This window comes from Lithobates pipiens, unplaced genomic scaffold (assembly GCF_037356315.1).
Source record: "Lithobates pipiens isolate NorthernLeopardFrog02 unplaced genomic scaffold, aLitPip1_a1.2 Scaffold_8, whole genome shotgun sequence".
Classification (NCBI taxonomy): Eukaryota; Metazoa; Chordata; class Amphibia; order Anura; family Ranidae; genus Lithobates; species Lithobates pipiens.
Window position 1 is genome coordinate 572,995,369 of NW_027507903.1, and position 14,820 is coordinate 573,010,188.

At 49.8% G+C, this 14,820-nt stretch overlaps 33 non-coding genes across 33 annotated transcripts; all 33 read left to right on the forward strand.

Moving 5' to 3' along the window:
• Positions 1-6: 6 nt before the first annotated feature.
• TRNAH-GUG (transfer RNA histidin (anticodon GUG)) lies at positions 7-78 on the forward strand. The gene has a single exon. It is a non-coding gene; the product is annotated as a tRNA-His (tRNA).
• Positions 79-777: 699 nt separating this feature from the next.
• Positions 778-850, forward strand: TRNAR-ACG (transfer RNA arginine (anticodon ACG)). Its single transcript has one exon. It is a non-coding gene; the product is annotated as a tRNA-Arg (tRNA).
• An 8-nt stretch (positions 851-858) lies between these two features.
• TRNAH-GUG (transfer RNA histidin (anticodon GUG)) lies at positions 859-930 on the forward strand. The gene has a single exon. It is a non-coding gene; the product is annotated as a tRNA-His (tRNA).
• Positions 931-1,637: 707 nt separating this feature from the next.
• TRNAR-ACG (transfer RNA arginine (anticodon ACG)) lies at positions 1,638-1,710 on the forward strand. The gene has a single exon. It is a non-coding gene; the product is annotated as a tRNA-Arg (tRNA).
• An 8-nt stretch (positions 1,711-1,718) lies between these two features.
• TRNAH-GUG (transfer RNA histidin (anticodon GUG)) lies at positions 1,719-1,790 on the forward strand. The gene has a single exon. It is a non-coding gene; the product is annotated as a tRNA-His (tRNA).
• Positions 1,791-2,495: 705 nt separating this feature from the next.
• Positions 2,496-2,568, forward strand: TRNAR-ACG (transfer RNA arginine (anticodon ACG)). Its single transcript has one exon. It is a non-coding gene; the product is annotated as a tRNA-Arg (tRNA).
• Positions 2,569-2,576: 8 nt separating this feature from the next.
• On the forward strand, positions 2,577-2,648 carry TRNAH-GUG (transfer RNA histidin (anticodon GUG)). The gene has a single exon. It is a non-coding gene; the product is annotated as a tRNA-His (tRNA).
• Positions 2,649-3,353: 705 nt separating this feature from the next.
• Positions 3,354-3,426, forward strand: TRNAR-ACG (transfer RNA arginine (anticodon ACG)). Its single transcript has one exon. It is a non-coding gene; the product is annotated as a tRNA-Arg (tRNA).
• Positions 3,427-3,434: 8 nt separating this feature from the next.
• On the forward strand, positions 3,435-3,506 carry TRNAH-GUG (transfer RNA histidin (anticodon GUG)). The gene has a single exon. It is a non-coding gene; the product is annotated as a tRNA-His (tRNA).
• Positions 3,507-4,201: 695 nt separating this feature from the next.
• Positions 4,202-4,274, forward strand: TRNAR-ACG (transfer RNA arginine (anticodon ACG)). Its single transcript has one exon. It is a non-coding gene; the product is annotated as a tRNA-Arg (tRNA).
• An 8-nt stretch (positions 4,275-4,282) lies between these two features.
• TRNAH-GUG (transfer RNA histidin (anticodon GUG)) lies at positions 4,283-4,354 on the forward strand. Its single transcript has one exon. It is a non-coding gene; the product is annotated as a tRNA-His (tRNA).
• A 695-nt stretch (positions 4,355-5,049) lies between these two features.
• On the forward strand, positions 5,050-5,122 carry TRNAR-ACG (transfer RNA arginine (anticodon ACG)). Its single transcript has one exon. It is a non-coding gene; the product is annotated as a tRNA-Arg (tRNA).
• An 8-nt stretch (positions 5,123-5,130) lies between these two features.
• TRNAH-GUG (transfer RNA histidin (anticodon GUG)) lies at positions 5,131-5,202 on the forward strand. Its single transcript has one exon. It is a non-coding gene; the product is annotated as a tRNA-His (tRNA).
• Positions 5,203-5,897: 695 nt separating this feature from the next.
• Positions 5,898-5,970, forward strand: TRNAR-ACG (transfer RNA arginine (anticodon ACG)). The gene has a single exon. It is a non-coding gene; the product is annotated as a tRNA-Arg (tRNA).
• Positions 5,971-5,978: 8 nt separating this feature from the next.
• Positions 5,979-6,050, forward strand: TRNAH-GUG (transfer RNA histidin (anticodon GUG)). Its single transcript has one exon. It is a non-coding gene; the product is annotated as a tRNA-His (tRNA).
• A 707-nt stretch (positions 6,051-6,757) lies between these two features.
• On the forward strand, positions 6,758-6,830 carry TRNAR-ACG (transfer RNA arginine (anticodon ACG)). Its single transcript has one exon. It is a non-coding gene; the product is annotated as a tRNA-Arg (tRNA).
• An 8-nt stretch (positions 6,831-6,838) lies between these two features.
• Positions 6,839-6,910, forward strand: TRNAH-GUG (transfer RNA histidin (anticodon GUG)). Its single transcript has one exon. It is a non-coding gene; the product is annotated as a tRNA-His (tRNA).
• A 705-nt stretch (positions 6,911-7,615) lies between these two features.
• Positions 7,616-7,688, forward strand: TRNAR-ACG (transfer RNA arginine (anticodon ACG)). Its single transcript has one exon. It is a non-coding gene; the product is annotated as a tRNA-Arg (tRNA).
• Positions 7,689-7,696: 8 nt separating this feature from the next.
• TRNAH-GUG (transfer RNA histidin (anticodon GUG)) lies at positions 7,697-7,768 on the forward strand. The gene has a single exon. It is a non-coding gene; the product is annotated as a tRNA-His (tRNA).
• Positions 7,769-8,473: 705 nt separating this feature from the next.
• TRNAR-ACG (transfer RNA arginine (anticodon ACG)) lies at positions 8,474-8,546 on the forward strand. Its single transcript has one exon. It is a non-coding gene; the product is annotated as a tRNA-Arg (tRNA).
• Positions 8,547-8,554: 8 nt separating this feature from the next.
• TRNAH-GUG (transfer RNA histidin (anticodon GUG)) lies at positions 8,555-8,626 on the forward strand. Its single transcript has one exon. It is a non-coding gene; the product is annotated as a tRNA-His (tRNA).
• A 707-nt stretch (positions 8,627-9,333) lies between these two features.
• On the forward strand, positions 9,334-9,406 carry TRNAR-ACG (transfer RNA arginine (anticodon ACG)). The gene has a single exon. It is a non-coding gene; the product is annotated as a tRNA-Arg (tRNA).
• A 785-nt stretch (positions 9,407-10,191) lies between these two features.
• On the forward strand, positions 10,192-10,264 carry TRNAR-ACG (transfer RNA arginine (anticodon ACG)). Its single transcript has one exon. It is a non-coding gene; the product is annotated as a tRNA-Arg (tRNA).
• An 8-nt stretch (positions 10,265-10,272) lies between these two features.
• TRNAH-GUG (transfer RNA histidin (anticodon GUG)) lies at positions 10,273-10,344 on the forward strand. Its single transcript has one exon. It is a non-coding gene; the product is annotated as a tRNA-His (tRNA).
• A 705-nt stretch (positions 10,345-11,049) lies between these two features.
• On the forward strand, positions 11,050-11,122 carry TRNAR-ACG (transfer RNA arginine (anticodon ACG)). Its single transcript has one exon. It is a non-coding gene; the product is annotated as a tRNA-Arg (tRNA).
• Positions 11,123-11,130: 8 nt separating this feature from the next.
• TRNAH-GUG (transfer RNA histidin (anticodon GUG)) lies at positions 11,131-11,202 on the forward strand. The gene has a single exon. It is a non-coding gene; the product is annotated as a tRNA-His (tRNA).
• Positions 11,203-11,909: 707 nt separating this feature from the next.
• TRNAR-ACG (transfer RNA arginine (anticodon ACG)) lies at positions 11,910-11,982 on the forward strand. Its single transcript has one exon. It is a non-coding gene; the product is annotated as a tRNA-Arg (tRNA).
• Positions 11,983-12,767: 785 nt separating this feature from the next.
• TRNAR-ACG (transfer RNA arginine (anticodon ACG)) lies at positions 12,768-12,840 on the forward strand. Its single transcript has one exon. It is a non-coding gene; the product is annotated as a tRNA-Arg (tRNA).
• An 8-nt stretch (positions 12,841-12,848) lies between these two features.
• TRNAH-GUG (transfer RNA histidin (anticodon GUG)) lies at positions 12,849-12,920 on the forward strand. Its single transcript has one exon. It is a non-coding gene; the product is annotated as a tRNA-His (tRNA).
• Positions 12,921-13,627: 707 nt separating this feature from the next.
• Positions 13,628-13,700, forward strand: TRNAR-ACG (transfer RNA arginine (anticodon ACG)). Its single transcript has one exon. It is a non-coding gene; the product is annotated as a tRNA-Arg (tRNA).
• Positions 13,701-13,708: 8 nt separating this feature from the next.
• Positions 13,709-13,780, forward strand: TRNAH-GUG (transfer RNA histidin (anticodon GUG)). The gene has a single exon. It is a non-coding gene; the product is annotated as a tRNA-His (tRNA).
• Positions 13,781-14,485: 705 nt separating this feature from the next.
• TRNAR-ACG (transfer RNA arginine (anticodon ACG)) lies at positions 14,486-14,558 on the forward strand. Its single transcript has one exon. It is a non-coding gene; the product is annotated as a tRNA-Arg (tRNA).
• Positions 14,559-14,566: 8 nt separating this feature from the next.
• Positions 14,567-14,638, forward strand: TRNAH-GUG (transfer RNA histidin (anticodon GUG)). Its single transcript has one exon. It is a non-coding gene; the product is annotated as a tRNA-His (tRNA).
• The last annotated feature ends 182 nt before the right edge of the window (positions 14,639-14,820 follow it).

The window sequence follows — 14,820 nt, forward strand, 5'->3', positions numbered from 1 at the left end:
GACAATGCCGTGATCGTATAGTGGTTAGTACTCTGCGTTGTGGCCGCAGCAACCCCGGTTCGAATCCGGGTCACGGCATCTTTATGCGCTGGATGAAGTGTAATGTCCACAGTCACGCCCATGCCAGTTCGGACCCCTGAAGGTACACAAGGAGCAGGAAGTCTCTCTCTCTCTCTAAGACCGCTTCTTGCAACCAGCACCAACTCTGTGATATAGGATACCTTGATACTATCCTAGCGTCGGTCGATTACAATGTGGCAGGCCGTAGTCAGATCACTAAAGGATTGGTCAACAGGCCAAGGTGTATCCTGCCATGTCATGCTACACCCGCTGTAACACAAACTTGGGGCCATGCGAACTCTACAACAGTGGCCTTTGAAGGTAACAGCAGAGAGTGAAAAGTCTTTCTTTGAAGGCCAGTGGGATGTACATTTTGGACAGCGAGGACCACTGCTTTTCGAGAGGCACGAAAGTAGGCAGCCATCTATGTGGAAGTGAAACAACCGTCCTATAAGGTGGAGGGGTTTCCTTCAACACCACCTGTGGGCCACATAGAATGAGATTGTAACATTATTAGCCTTTGCCATTTTCACAACTATCGAGCAGCCATAAGCAGTGATGTGACAGCAACTGAGAAGGCCTGAGCACTTTCCTTTCCATTAGAAATTCAGCAGAAAGTTAGCCGTTTATCTCTGGAATGGCTGAGATGGTGTCGATTGGCTTCTGCAGCTAGAATGCCCTTTGTGAAGGCTTAGCAAAGAGTCAGGGCCAGGTGCAGGGCCAGTGGCGCAATGGATAACGCGTCTGACTACGGATCAGAAGATTGTAGGTTCGACTCCTACCTGGCTCGTTGACAATGCCGTGATCGTATAGTGGTTAGTACTCTGCGTTGTGGCCGCAGCAACCCCGGTTCGAATCCGGGTCACGGCATCTTTATGCGCTGGATGAAGTGTAATGTCCACAGTCACGCCCATGCCAGTTCGGACCCCTGAAGGTACACAAGGAGCAGGAAGTCTCTCTCTCTCTCTCTCTCTCTAAGACCGCTTCTTGCAACCAGCACCAACTCTGTGATATAGGATACCTTGATACTATCCTAGCGTCGGTCGATTACAATGTGGCAGGCCGTAGTCAGATCACTAAAGGATTGGTCAACAGGCCAAGGTGTATCCTGCCATGTCATGCTACACCCGCTGTAACACAAACTTGGGGCCATGCGAACTCTACAACAGTGGCCTTTGAAGGTAACAGCAGAGAGTGAAAAGTCTTTCTTTGAAGGCCAGTGGGATGTACATTTTGGACAGCGAGGACCACTGCTTTTCGAGAGGCACGAAAGTAGGCAGCCATCTATGTGGAAGTGAAACAACCGTCCTATAAGGTGGAGGGGTTTCCTTCAACACCACCTGTGGGCCACATAGAATGAGATTGTAACATTATTAGCCTTTGCCATTTTCACAACTATCGAGCAGCCATAAGCAGTGATGTGACAGCAACTGAGAAGGCCTGAGCACTTTCCTTTCCATTAGAAATTCAGCAGAAAGTTAGCCGTTTATCTCTGGAATGGCTGAGATGGTGTCGATTGGCTTCTGCAGCTAGAATGCCCTTTGTGAAGGCTTAGCAAAGAGTCAGGGCCAGGTGCAGGGCCAGTGGCGCAATGGATAACGCGTCTGACTACGGATCAGAAGATTGTAGGTTCGACTCCTACCTGGCTCGTTGACAATGCCGTGATCGTATAGTGGTTAGTACTCTGCGTTGTGGCCGCAGCAACCCCGGTTCGAATCCGGGTCACGGCATCTTTATGCGCTGGATGAAGTGTAATGTCCACAGTCACGCCCATGCCAGTTCGGACCCCTGAAGGTACACAAGGAGCAGGAAGTCTCTCTCTCTCTCTCTCTCTAAGACCGCTTCTTGCAACCAGCACCAACTCTGTGATATAGGATACCTTGATACTATCCTAGCGTCGGTCGATTACAATGTGGCAGGCCGTAGTCAGATCACTAAAGGATTGGTCAACAGGCCAAGGTGTATCCTGCCATGTCATGCTACACCCGCTGTAACACAAACTTGGGGCCATGCGAACTCTACAACAGTGGCCTTTGAAGGTAACAGCAGAGAGTGAAAAGTCTTTCTTTGAAGGCCAGTGGGATGTACATTTTGGACAGCGAGGACCACTGCTTTTCGAGAGGCACGAAAGTAGGCAGCCATCTATGTGGAAGTGAAACAACCGTCCTATAAGGTGGAGGGGTTTCCTTCAACACCACCTGTGGGCCACATAGAATGAGATTGTAACATTATTAGCCTTTGCCATTTTCACAACTATCGAGCAGCCATAAGCAGTGATGTGACAGCAACTGAGAAGGCCTGAGCACTTTCCTTTCCATTAGAAATTCAGCAGAAAGTTAGCCGTTTATCTCTGGAATGGCTGAGATGGTGTCGATTGGCTTCTGCAGCTAGAATGCCCTTTGTGAAGGCTTAGCAAAGAGTCAGGGCCAGGTGCAGGGCCAGTGGCGCAATGGATAACGCGTCTGACTACGGATCAGAAGATTGTAGGTTCGACTCCTACCTGGCTCGTTGACAATGCCGTGATCGTATAGTGGTTAGTACTCTGCGTTGTGGCCGCAGCAACCCCGGTTCGAATCCGGGTCACGGCATCTTTATGCGCTGGATGAAGTGTAATGTCCACAGTCACGCCCATGCCAGTTCGGACCCCTGAAGGTACACAAGGAGCAGGAAGTCTCTCTCTCTCTCTCTCTCTAAGACCGCTTCTTGCAACCAGCACCAACTCTGTGATATAGGATACCTTGATACTATCCTAGCGTCGGTCGATTACAATGTGGCAGGCCGTAGTCAGATCACTAAAGGATTGGTCAACAGGCCAAGGTGTATCCTGCCATGTCATGCTACACCCGCTGTAACACAAACTTGGGGCCATGCGAACTCTACAACAGTGGCCTTTGAAGGTAACAGCAGAGAGTGAAAAGTCTTTCTTTGAAGGCCAGTGGGATGTACATTTTGGACAGCGAGGACCACTGCTTTTCGAGAGGCACGAAAGTAGGCAGCCATCTATGTGGAAGTGAAACAACCGTCCTATAAGGTGGAGGGGTTTCCTTCAACACCACCTGTGGGCCACATAGAATGAGATTGTAACATTATTAGCCTTTGCCATTTTCACAACTATCGAGCAGCCATAAGCAGTGATGTGACAGCAACTGAGAAGGCCTGAGCACTTTCCTTTCCATTAGAAATTCAGCAGAAAGTTAGCCGTTTATCTCTGGAATGGCTGAGATGGTGTCGATTGGCTTCTGCAGCTAGAATGCCCTTTGTGAAGGCTTAGCAAAGAGTCAGGGCCAGGTGCAGGGCCAGTGGCGCAATGGATAACGCGTCTGACTACGGATCAGAAGATTGTAGGTTCGACTCCTACCTGGCTCGTTGACAATGCCGTGATCGTATAGTGGTTAGTACTCTGCGTTGTGGCCGCAGCAACCCCGGTTCGAATCCGGGTCACGGCATCTTTATGCGCTGGATGAAGTGTAATGTCCACAGTCACGCCCATGCCAGTTCGGACCCCTGAAGGTACACAAGGAGCAGGAAGTCTCTCTCTCTAAGACCGCTTCTTGCAACCAGCACCAACTCTGTGATATAGGATACCTTGATACTATCCTAGCGTCGGTCGATTACAATGTGGCAGGCCGTAGTCAGATCACTAAAGGATTGGTCAACAGGCCAAGGTGTATCCTGCCATGTCATGCTACACCCGCTGTAACACAAACTTGGGGCCATGCGAACTCTACAACAGTGGCCTTTGAAGGTAACAGCAGAGAGTGAAAAGTCTTTCTTTGAAGGCCAGTGGGATGTACATTTTGGACAGCGAGGACCACTGCTTTTCGAGAGGCACGAAAGTAGGCAGCCATCTATGTGGAAGTGAAACAACCGTCCTATAAGGTGGAGGGGTTTCCTTCAACACCACCTGTGGGCCACATAGAATGAGATTGTAACATTATTAGCCTTTGCCATTTTCACAACTATCGAGCAGCCATAAGCAGTGATGTGACAGCAACTGAGAAGGCCTGAGCACTTTCCTTTCCATTAGAAATTCAGCAGAAAGTTAGCCGTTTATCTCTGGAATGGCTGAGATGGTGTCGATTGGCTTCTGCAGCTAGAATGCCCTTTGTGAAGGCTTAGCAAAGAGTCAGGGCCAGGTGCAGGGCCAGTGGCGCAATGGATAACGCGTCTGACTACGGATCAGAAGATTGTAGGTTCGACTCCTACCTGGCTCGTTGACAATGCCGTGATCGTATAGTGGTTAGTACTCTGCGTTGTGGCCGCAGCAACCCCGGTTCGAATCCGGGTCACGGCATCTTTATGCGCTGGATGAAGTGTAATGTCCACAGTCACGCCCATGCCAGTTCGGACCCCTGAAGGTACACAAGGAGCAGGAAGTCTCTCTCTCTAAGACCGCTTCTTGCAACCAGCACCAACTCTGTGATATAGGATACCTTGATACTATCCTAGCGTCGGTCGATTACAATGTGGCAGGCCGTAGTCAGATCACTAAAGGATTGGTCAACAGGCCAAGGTGTATCCTGCCATGTCATGCTACACCCGCTGTAACACAAACTTGGGGCCATGCGAACTCTACAACAGTGGCCTTTGAAGGTAACAGCAGAGAGTGAAAAGTCTTTCTTTGAAGGCCAGTGGGATGTACATTTTGGACAGCGAGGACCACTGCTTTTCGAGAGGCACGAAAGTAGGCAGCCATCTATGTGGAAGTGAAACAACCGTCCTATAAGGTGGAGGGGTTTCCTTCAACACCACCTGTGGGCCACATAGAATGAGATTGTAACATTATTAGCCTTTGCCATTTTCACAACTATCGAGCAGCCATAAGCAGTGATGTGACAGCAACTGAGAAGGCCTGAGCACTTTCCTTTCCATTAGAAATTCAGCAGAAAGTTAGCCGTTTATCTCTGGAATGGCTGAGATGGTGTCGATTGGCTTCTGCAGCTAGAATGCCCTTTGTGAAGGCTTAGCAAAGAGTCAGGGCCAGGTGCAGGGCCAGTGGCGCAATGGATAACGCGTCTGACTACGGATCAGAAGATTGTAGGTTCGACTCCTACCTGGCTCGTTGACAATGCCGTGATCGTATAGTGGTTAGTACTCTGCGTTGTGGCCGCAGCAACCCCGGTTCGAATCCGGGTCACGGCATCTTTATGCGCTGGATGAAGTGTAATGTCCACAGTCACGCCCATGCCAGTTCGGACCCCTGAAGGTACACAAGGAGCAGGAAGTCTCTCTCTCTAAGACCGCTTCTTGCAACCAGCACCAACTCTGTGATATAGGATACCTTGATACTATCCTAGCGTCGGTCGATTACAATGTGGCAGGCCGTAGTCAGATCACTAAAGGATTGGTCAACAGGCCAAGGTGTATCCTGCCATGTCATGCTACACCCGCTGTAACACAAACTTGGGGCCATGCGAACTCTACAACAGTGGCCTTTGAAGGTAACAGCAGAGAGTGAAAAGTCTTTCTTTGAAGGCCAGTGGGATGTACATTTTGGACAGCGAGGACCACTGCTTTTCGAGAGGCACGAAAGTAGGCAGCCATCTATGTGGAAGTGAAACAACCGTCCTATAAGGTGGAGGGGTTTCCTTCAACACCACCTGTGGGCCACATAGAATGAGATTGTAACATTATTAGCCTTTGCCATTTTCACAACTATCGAGCAGCCATAAGCAGTGATGTGACAGCAACTGAGAAGGCCTGAGCACTTTCCTTTCCATTAGAAATTCAGCAGAAAGTTAGCCGTTTATCTCTGGAATGGCTGAGATGGTGTCGATTGGCTTCTGCAGCTAGAATGCCCTTTGTGAAGGCTTAGCAAAGAGTCAGGGCCAGGTGCAGGGCCAGTGGCGCAATGGATAACGCGTCTGACTACGGATCAGAAGATTGTAGGTTCGACTCCTACCTGGCTCGTTGACAATGCCGTGATCGTATAGTGGTTAGTACTCTGCGTTGTGGCCGCAGCAACCCCGGTTCGAATCCGGGTCACGGCATCTTTATGCACTGGATGAAGTGTAATGTCCACAGTCACGCCCATGCCAGTTCGGACCCCTGAAGGTACACAAGGAGCAGGAAGTCTCTCTCTCTCTCTCTCTCTCTAAGACCGCTTCTTGCAACCAGCACCAACTCTGTGATATAGGATACCTTGATACTATCCTAGCGTCGGTCGATTACAATGTGGCAGGCCGTAGTCAGATCACTAAAGGATTGGTCAACAGGCCAAGGTGTATCCTGCCATGTCATGCTACACCCGCTGTAACACAAACTTGGGGCCATGCGAACTCTACAACAGTGGCCTTTGAAGGTAACAGCAGAGAGTGAAAAGTCTTTCTTTGAAGGCCAGTGGGATGTACATTTTGGACAGCGAGGACCACTGCTTTTCGAGAGGCACGAAAGTAGGCAGCCATCTATGTGGAAGTGAAACAACCGTCCTATAAGGTGGAGGGGTTTCCTTCAACACCACCTGTGGGCCACATAGAATGAGATTGTAACATTATTAGCCTTTGCCATTTTCACAACTATCGAGCAGCCATAAGCAGTGATGTGACAGCAACTGAGAAGGCCTGAGCACTTTCCTTTCCATTAGAAATTCAGCAGAAAGTTAGCCGTTTATCTCTGGAATGGCTGAGATGGTGTCGATTGGCTTCTGCAGCTAGAATGCCCTTTGTGAAGGCTTAGCAAAGAGTCAGGGCCAGGTGCAGGGCCAGTGGCGCAATGGATAACGCGTCTGACTACGGATCAGAAGATTGTAGGTTCGACTCCTACCTGGCTCGTTGACAATGCCGTGATCGTATAGTGGTTAGTACTCTGCGTTGTGGCCGCAGCAACCCCGGTTCGAATCCGGGTCACGGCATCTTTATGCGCTGGATGAAGTGTAATGTCCACAGTCACGCCCATGCCAGTTCGGACCCCTGAAGGTACACAAGGAGCAGGAAGTCTCTCTCTCTCTCTCTCTCTAAGACCGCTTCTTGCAACCAGCACCAACTCTGTGATATAGGATACCTTGATACTATCCTAGCGTCGGTCGATTACAATGTGGCAGGCCGTAGTCAGATCACTAAAGGATTGGTCAACAGGCCAAGGTGTATCCTGCCATGTCATGCTACACCCGCTGTAACACAAACTTGGGGCCATGCGAACTCTACAACAGTGGCCTTTGAAGGTAACAGCAGAGAGTGAAAAGTCTTTCTTTGAAGGCCAGTGGGATGTACATTTTGGACAGCGAGGACCACTGCTTTTCGAGAGGCACGAAAGTAGGCAGCCATCTATGTGGAAGTGAAACAACCGTCCTATAAGGTGGTGGGGTTTCCTTCAACACCACCTGTGGGCCACATAGAATGAGATTGTAACATTATTAGCCTTTGCCATTTTCACAACTATCGAGCAGCCATAAGCAGTGATGTGACAGCAACTGAGAAGGCCTGAGCACTTTCCTTTCCATTAGAAATTCAGCAGAAAGTTAGCCGTTTATCTCTGGAATGGCTGAGATGGTGTCGATTGGCTTCTGCAGCTAGAATGCCCTTTGTGAAGGCTTAGCAAAGAGTCAGGGCCAGGTGCAGGGCCAGTGGCGCAATGGATAACGCGTCTGACTACGGATCAGAAGATTGTAGGTTCGACTCCTACCTGGCTCGTTGACAATGCCGTGATCGTATAGTGGTTAGTACTCTGCGTTGTGGCCGCAGCAACCCCGGTTCGAATCCGGGTCACGGCATCTTTATGCGCTGGATGAAGTGTAATGTCCACAGTCACGCCCATGCCAGTTCGGACCCCTGAAGGTACACAAGGAGCAGGAAGTCTCTCTCTCTCTCTCTCTCTAAGACCGCTTCTTGCAACCAGCACCAACTCTGTGATATAGGATACCTTGATACTATCCTAGCGTCGGTCGATTACAATGTGGCAGGCCGTAGTCAGATCACTAAAGGATTGGTCAACAGGCCAAGGTGTATCCTGCCATGTCATGCTACACCCGCTGTAACACAAACTTGGGGCCATGCGAACTCTACAACAGTGGCCTTTGAAGGTAACAGCAGAGAGTGAAAAGTCTTTCTTTGAAGGCCAGTGGGATGTACATTTTGGACAGCGAGGACCACTGCTTTTCGAGAGGCACGAAAGTAGGCAGCCATCTATGTGGAAGTGAAACAACCGTCCTATAAGGTGGAGGGGTTTCCTTCAACACCACCTGTGGGCCACATAGAATGAGATTGTAACATTATTAGCCTTTGCCATTTTCACAACTATCGAGCAGCCATAAGCAGTGATGTGACAGCAACTGAGAAGGCCTGAGCACTTTCCTTTCCATTAGAAATTCAGCAGAAAGTTAGCCGTTTATCTCTGGAATGGCTGAGATGGTGTCGATTGGCTTCTGCAGCTAGAATGCCCTTTGTGAAGGCTTAGCAAAGAGTCAGGGCCAGGTGCAGGGCCAGTGGCGCAATGGATAACGCGTCTGACTACGGATCAGAAGATTGTAGGTTCGACTCCTACCTGGCTCGTTGACAATGCCGTGATCGTATAGTGGTTAGTACTCTGCGTTGTGGCCGCAGCAACCCCGGTTCGAATCCGGGTCACGGCATCTTTATGCGCTGGATGAAGTGTAATGTCCACAGTCACGCCCATGCCAGTTCGGACCCCTGAAGGTACACAAGGAGCAGGAAGTCTCTCTCTCTCTCTCTCTCTCTAAGACCGCTTCTTGCAACCAGCACCAACTCTGTGATATAGGATACCTTGATACTATCCTAGCGTCGGTCGATTACAATGTGGCAGGCCGTAGTCAGATCACTAAAGGATTGGTCAACAGGCCAAGGTGTATCCTGCCATGTCATGCTACACCCGCTGTAACACAAACTTGGGGCCATGCGAACTCTACAACAGTGGCCTTTGAAGGTAACAGCAGAGAGTGAAAAGTCTTTCTTTGAAGGCCAGTGGGATGTACATTTTGGACAGCGAGGACCACTGCTTTTCGAGAGGCACGAAAGTAGGCAGCCATCTATGTGGAAGTGAAACAACCGTCCTATAAGGTGGAGGGGTTTCCTTCAACACCACCTGTGGGCCACATAGAATGAGATTGTAACATTATTAGCCTTTGCCATTTTCACAACTATCGAGCAGCCATAAGCAGTGATGTGACAGCAACTGAGAAGGCCTGAGCACTTTCCTTTCCATTAGAAATTCAGCAGAAAGTTAGCCGTTTATCTCTGGAATGGCTGAGATGGTGTCGATTGGCTTCTGCAGCTAGAATGCCCTTTGTGAAGGCTTAGCAAAGAGTCAGGGCCAGGTGCAGGGCCAGTGGCGCAATGGATAACGCGTCTGACTACGGATCAGAAGATTGTAGGTTCGACTCCTACCTGGCTCGTTGACAATGCTGTGATCGTATAGTGGTTAGTACTCTGCGTTGTGGCCGCAGCAACCCCGGTTCGAATCCGGGTCACGGCATCTTTATGCGCTGGATGAAGTGTAATGTCCACAGTCACGCCCATGCCAGTTCGGACCCCTGAAGGTACACAAGGAGCAGGAAGTCTCTCTCTCTCTCTCTCTCTAAGACCGCTTCTTGCAACCAGCACCAACTCTGTGATATAGGATACCTTGATACTATCCTAGCGTCGGTCGATTACAATGTGGCAGGCCGTAGTCAGATCACTAAAGGATTGGTCAACAGGCCAAGGTGTATCCTGCCATGTCATGCTACACCCGCTGTAACACAAACTTGGGGCCATGCGAACTCTACAACAGTGGCCTTTGAAGGTAACAGCAGAGAGTGAAAAGTCTTTCTTTGAAGGCCAGTGGGATGTACATTTTGGACAGCGAGGACCACTGCTTTTCGAGAGGCACGAAAGTAGGCAGCCATCTATGTGGAAGTGAAACAACCGTCCTATAAGGTGGAGGGGTTTCCTTCAACACCACCTGTGGGCCACATAGAATGAGATTGTAACATTATTAGCCTTTGCCATTTTCACAACTATCGAGCAGCCATAAGCAGTGATGTGACAGCAACTGAGAAGGCCTGAGCACTTTCCTTTCCATTAGAAATTCAGCAGAAAGTTAGCCGTTTATCTCTGGAATGGCTGAGATGGTGTCGATTGGCTTCTGCAGCTAGAATGCCCTTTGTGAAGGCTTAGCAAAGAGTCAGGGCCAGGTGCAGGGCCAGTGGCGCAATGGATAACGCGTCTGACTACGGATCAGAAGATTGTAGGTTCGACTCCTACCTGGCTCGTTGACAATGCCGTGATCGTATAGTGGTTAGTACTCTGCGTTGTGGCCGCAGCAACCCCGGTTCGAATCCGGGTCACGGCATCTTTATGCGCTGGATGAAGTGTAATGTCCACAGTCACGCCCATGCCAGTTCGGACCCCTGAAGGTACACAAGGAGCAGGAAGTCTCTCTCTCTCTCTCTCTCTAAGACCGCTTCTTGCAACCAGCACCAACTCTGTGATATAGGATACCTTGATACTATCCTAGCGTCGGTCGATTACAATGTGGCAGGCCGTAGTCAGATCACTAAAGGATTGGTCAACAGGCCAAGGTGTATCCTGCCATGTCATGCTACACCCGCTGTAACACAAACTTGGGGCCATGCGAACTCTACAACAGTGGCCTTTGAAGGTAACAGCAGAGAGTGAAAAGTCTTTCTTTGAAGGCCAGTGGGATGTACATTTTGGACAGCGAGGACCACTGCTTTTCGAGAGGCACGAAAGTAGGCAGCCATCTATGTGGAAGTGAAACAACCGTCCTATAAGGTGGAGGGGTTTCCTTCAACACCACCTGTGGGCCACATAGAATGAGATTGTAACATTATTAGCCTTTGCCATTTTCACAACTATCGAGCAGCCATAAGCAGTGATGTGACAGCAACTGAGAAGGCCTGAGCACTTTCCTTTCCATTAGAAATTCAGCAGAAAGTTAGCCGTTTATCTCTGGAATGGCTGAGATGGTGTCGATTGGCTTCTGCAGCTAGAATGCCCTTTGTGAAGGCTTAGCAAAGAGTCAGGGCCAGGTGCAGGGCCAGTGGCGCAATGGATAACGCGTCTGACTACGGATCAGAAGATTGTAGGTTCGACTCCTACCTGGCTCGTTGACAATGCCGTGATCGTATAGTGGTTAGTACTCTGCGTTGTGGCCGCAGCAACCCCGGTTCGAATCCGGGTCACGGCATCTTTATGCGCTGGATGAAGTGTAATGTCCACAGTCACGCCCATGCCAGTTCGGACCCCTGAAGGTACACAAGGAGCAGGAAGTCTCTCTCTCTCTCTCTCTCTCTAAGACCGCTTCTTGCAACCAGCACCAACTCTGTGATATAGGATACCTTGATACTATCCTAGCGTCGGTCGATTACAATGTGGCAGGCCGTAGTCAGATCACTAAAGGATTGGTCAACAGGCCAAGGTGTATCCTGCCATGTCATGCTACACCCGCTGTAACACAAACTTGGGGCCATGCGAACTCTACAACAGTGGCCTTTGAAGGTAACAGCAGAGAGTGAAAAGTCTTTCTTTGAAGGCCAGTGGGATGTACATTTTGGACAGCGAGGACCACTGCTTTTCGAGAGGCACGAAAGTAGGCAGCCATCTATATGGAAGTGAAACAACCGTCCTATAAGGTGGAGGGGTTTCCTTCAACACCACCTGTGGGCCACATAGAATGAGATTGTAACATTATTAGCCTTTGCCATTTTCACAACTATCGAGCAGCCATAAGCAGTGATGTGACAGCAACTGAGAAGGCCTGAGCACTTTCCTTTCCATTAGAAATTCAGCAGAAAGTTAGCCGTTTATCTCTGGAATGGCTGAGATGGTGTCGATTGGCTTCTGCAGCTAGAATGCCCTTTGTGAAGGCTTAGCAAAGAGTCAGGGCCAGGTGCAGGGCCAGTGGCGCAATGGATAACGCGTCTGACTACGGATCAGAAGATTGTAGGTTCGACTCCTACCTGGCTCGTTGACAATGCCGTGATTGTATAGTGGTTAGTACTCTGCGTTGTGGCCGCAGCAACCCCGGTTCGAATCCGGGTCACGGCATCTTTATGCGCTGGATGAAGTGTAATGTCCACAGTCACGCCCATGCCAGTTCGGACCCCTGAAGGTACACAAGGAGCAGGAAGTCTCTCTCTCTCTCTCTCTCTAAGACCGCTTCTTGCAACCAGCACCAACTCTGTGATATAGGATACCTTGATACTATCCTAGCGTCGGTCGATTACAATGTGGCAGGCCGTAGTCAGATCACTAAAGGATTGGTCAACAGGCCAAGGTGTATCCTGCCATGTCATGCTACACCCGCTGTAACACAAACTTGGGGCCATGCGAACTCTACAACAGTGGCCTTTGAAGGTAACAGCAGAGAGTGAAAAGTCTTTCTTTGAAGGCCAGTGGGATGTACATTTTGGACAGCGAGGACCACTGCTTTTCGAGAGGCACGAAAGTAGGCAGCCATCTATGTGGAAGTGAAACAACCGTCCTATAAGGTGGAGGGGTTTCCTTCAACACCACCTGTGGGCCACATAGAATGAGATTGTAACATTATTAGCCTTTGCCATTTTCACAACTATCGAGCAGCCATAAGCAGTGATGTGACAGCAACTGAGAAGGCCTGAGCACTTTCCTTTCCATTAGAAATTCAGCAGAAAGTTAGCCGTTTATCTCTGGAATGGCTGAGATGGTGTCGATTGGCTTCTGCAGCTAGAATGCCCTTTGTGAAGGCTTAGCAAAGAGTCAGGGCCAGGTGCAGGGCCAGTGGCGCAATGGATAACGCGTCTGACTACGGATCAGAAGATTGTAGGTTCGACTCCTACCTGGCTCGTTGACAATGCCGTGATCGTATAGTGGTTAGTACTCTGCGTTGTGGCCGCAGCAACCCCGGTTCGAATCCGGGTCACGGCATCTTTATGCGCTGGATGAAGTGTAATGTCCACAGTCACGCCCATGCCAATTCGGACCCCTGAAGGTACACAAGGAGCAGGAAGTCTCTCTCTCTCTCTCTCTCTCTAAGACCGCTTCTTGCAACCAGCACCAACTCTGTGATATAGGATACCTTGATACTATCCTAGCGTCGGTCGATTACAATGTGGCAGGCCGTAGTCAGATCACTAAAGGATTGGTCAACAGGCCAAGGTGTATCCTGCCATGTCATGCTACACCCGCTGTAACACAAACTTGGGGCCATGCGAACTCTACAACAGTGGCCTTTGAAGGTAACAGCAGAGAGTGAAAAGTCTTTCTTTGAAGGCCAGTGGGATGTACATTTTGGACAGCGAGGACCACTGCTTTTCGAGAGGCACGAAAGTAGGCAGCCATCTATGTGGAAGTGAAACAACCGTCCTATAAGGTGGAGGGGTTTCCTTCAACACCACCTGTGGGCCACATAGAATGAGATTGTAACATTATTAGCCTTTGCCATTTTCACAACTATCGAGCAGCCATAAGCAGTGATGTGACAGCAACTGAGAAGGCCTGAGCACTTTCCTTTCCATTAGAAATTCAGCAGAAAGTTAGCCGTTTATCTCTGGAATGGCTGAGATGGTGTCGATTGGCTTCTGCAGCTAGAATGCCCTTTGTGAAGGCTTAGCAAAGAGTCAGGGCCAGGTGCAGGGCCAGTGGCGCAATGGATAACGCGTCTGACTACGGATCAGAAGATTGTAGGTTCGACTCCTACCTGGCTCGTTGACAATGCCGTGATCGTATAGTGGTTAGTACTCTGCGTTGTGGCCGCAGCAACCCCGGTTCGAATCCGGGTCACGGCATCTTTATGCGCTGGATGAAGTGTAATGTCCACAGTCACGCCCATGCCAGTTCGGACCCCTGAAGGTACACAAGGAGCAGGAAGTCTCTCTCTCTCTCTCTCTCTAAGACCGCTTCTTGCAACCAGCACCAACTCTGTGATATAGGATACCTTGATACTATCCTAGCGTCGGTCGATTACAATGTGGCAGGCCGTAGTCAGATCACTAAAGGATTGGTCAACAGGCCAAGGTGTATCCTGCCATGTCATGCTACACCCGCTGTAACACAAACTTGGGGCCATGCGAACTCTACAACAGTGGCCTTTGAAGGTAACAGCAGAGAGTGAAAAGTCTTTCTTTGAAGGCCAGTGGGATGTACATTTTGGACAGCGAGGACCACTGCTTTTCGAGAGGCACGAAAGTAGGCAGCCATCTATGTGGAAGTGAAACAACCGTCCTATAAGGTGGAGGGGTTTCCTTCAACACCACCTGTGGGCCACATAGAATGAGATTGTAACATTATTAGCCTTTGCCATTTTCACAACTATCGAGCAGCCATAAGCAGTGATGTGACAGCAACTGAGAAGGCCTGAGCACTTTCCTTTCCATTAGAAATTCAGCAGAAAGTTAGCCGTTTATCTCTGGAATGGCTGAGATGGTGTCGATTGGCTTCTGCAGCTAGAATGCCCTTTGTGAAGGCTTAGCAAAGAGTCAGGGCCAGGTGCAGGGCCAGTGGCGCAATGGATAACGCGTCTGACTACGGATCAGAAGATTGTAGGTTCGACTCCTACCTGGCTCGTTGACAATGCCGTGATCGTATAGTGGTTAGTACTCTGCGTTGTGGCCGCAGCAACCCCGGTTCGAATCCGGGTCACGGCATCTTTATGCGCTGGATGAAGTGTAATGTCCACAGTCACGCCCATGCCAGTTCGGACCCCTGAAGGTACACAAGGAGCAGGAAGTCTCTCTCTCTCTCTCTCTCTCTAAGACCGCTTCTTGCAACCAGCACCAACTCTGTGATATAGGATACCTTGATACTATCCTAGCGTCGGTCGATTACA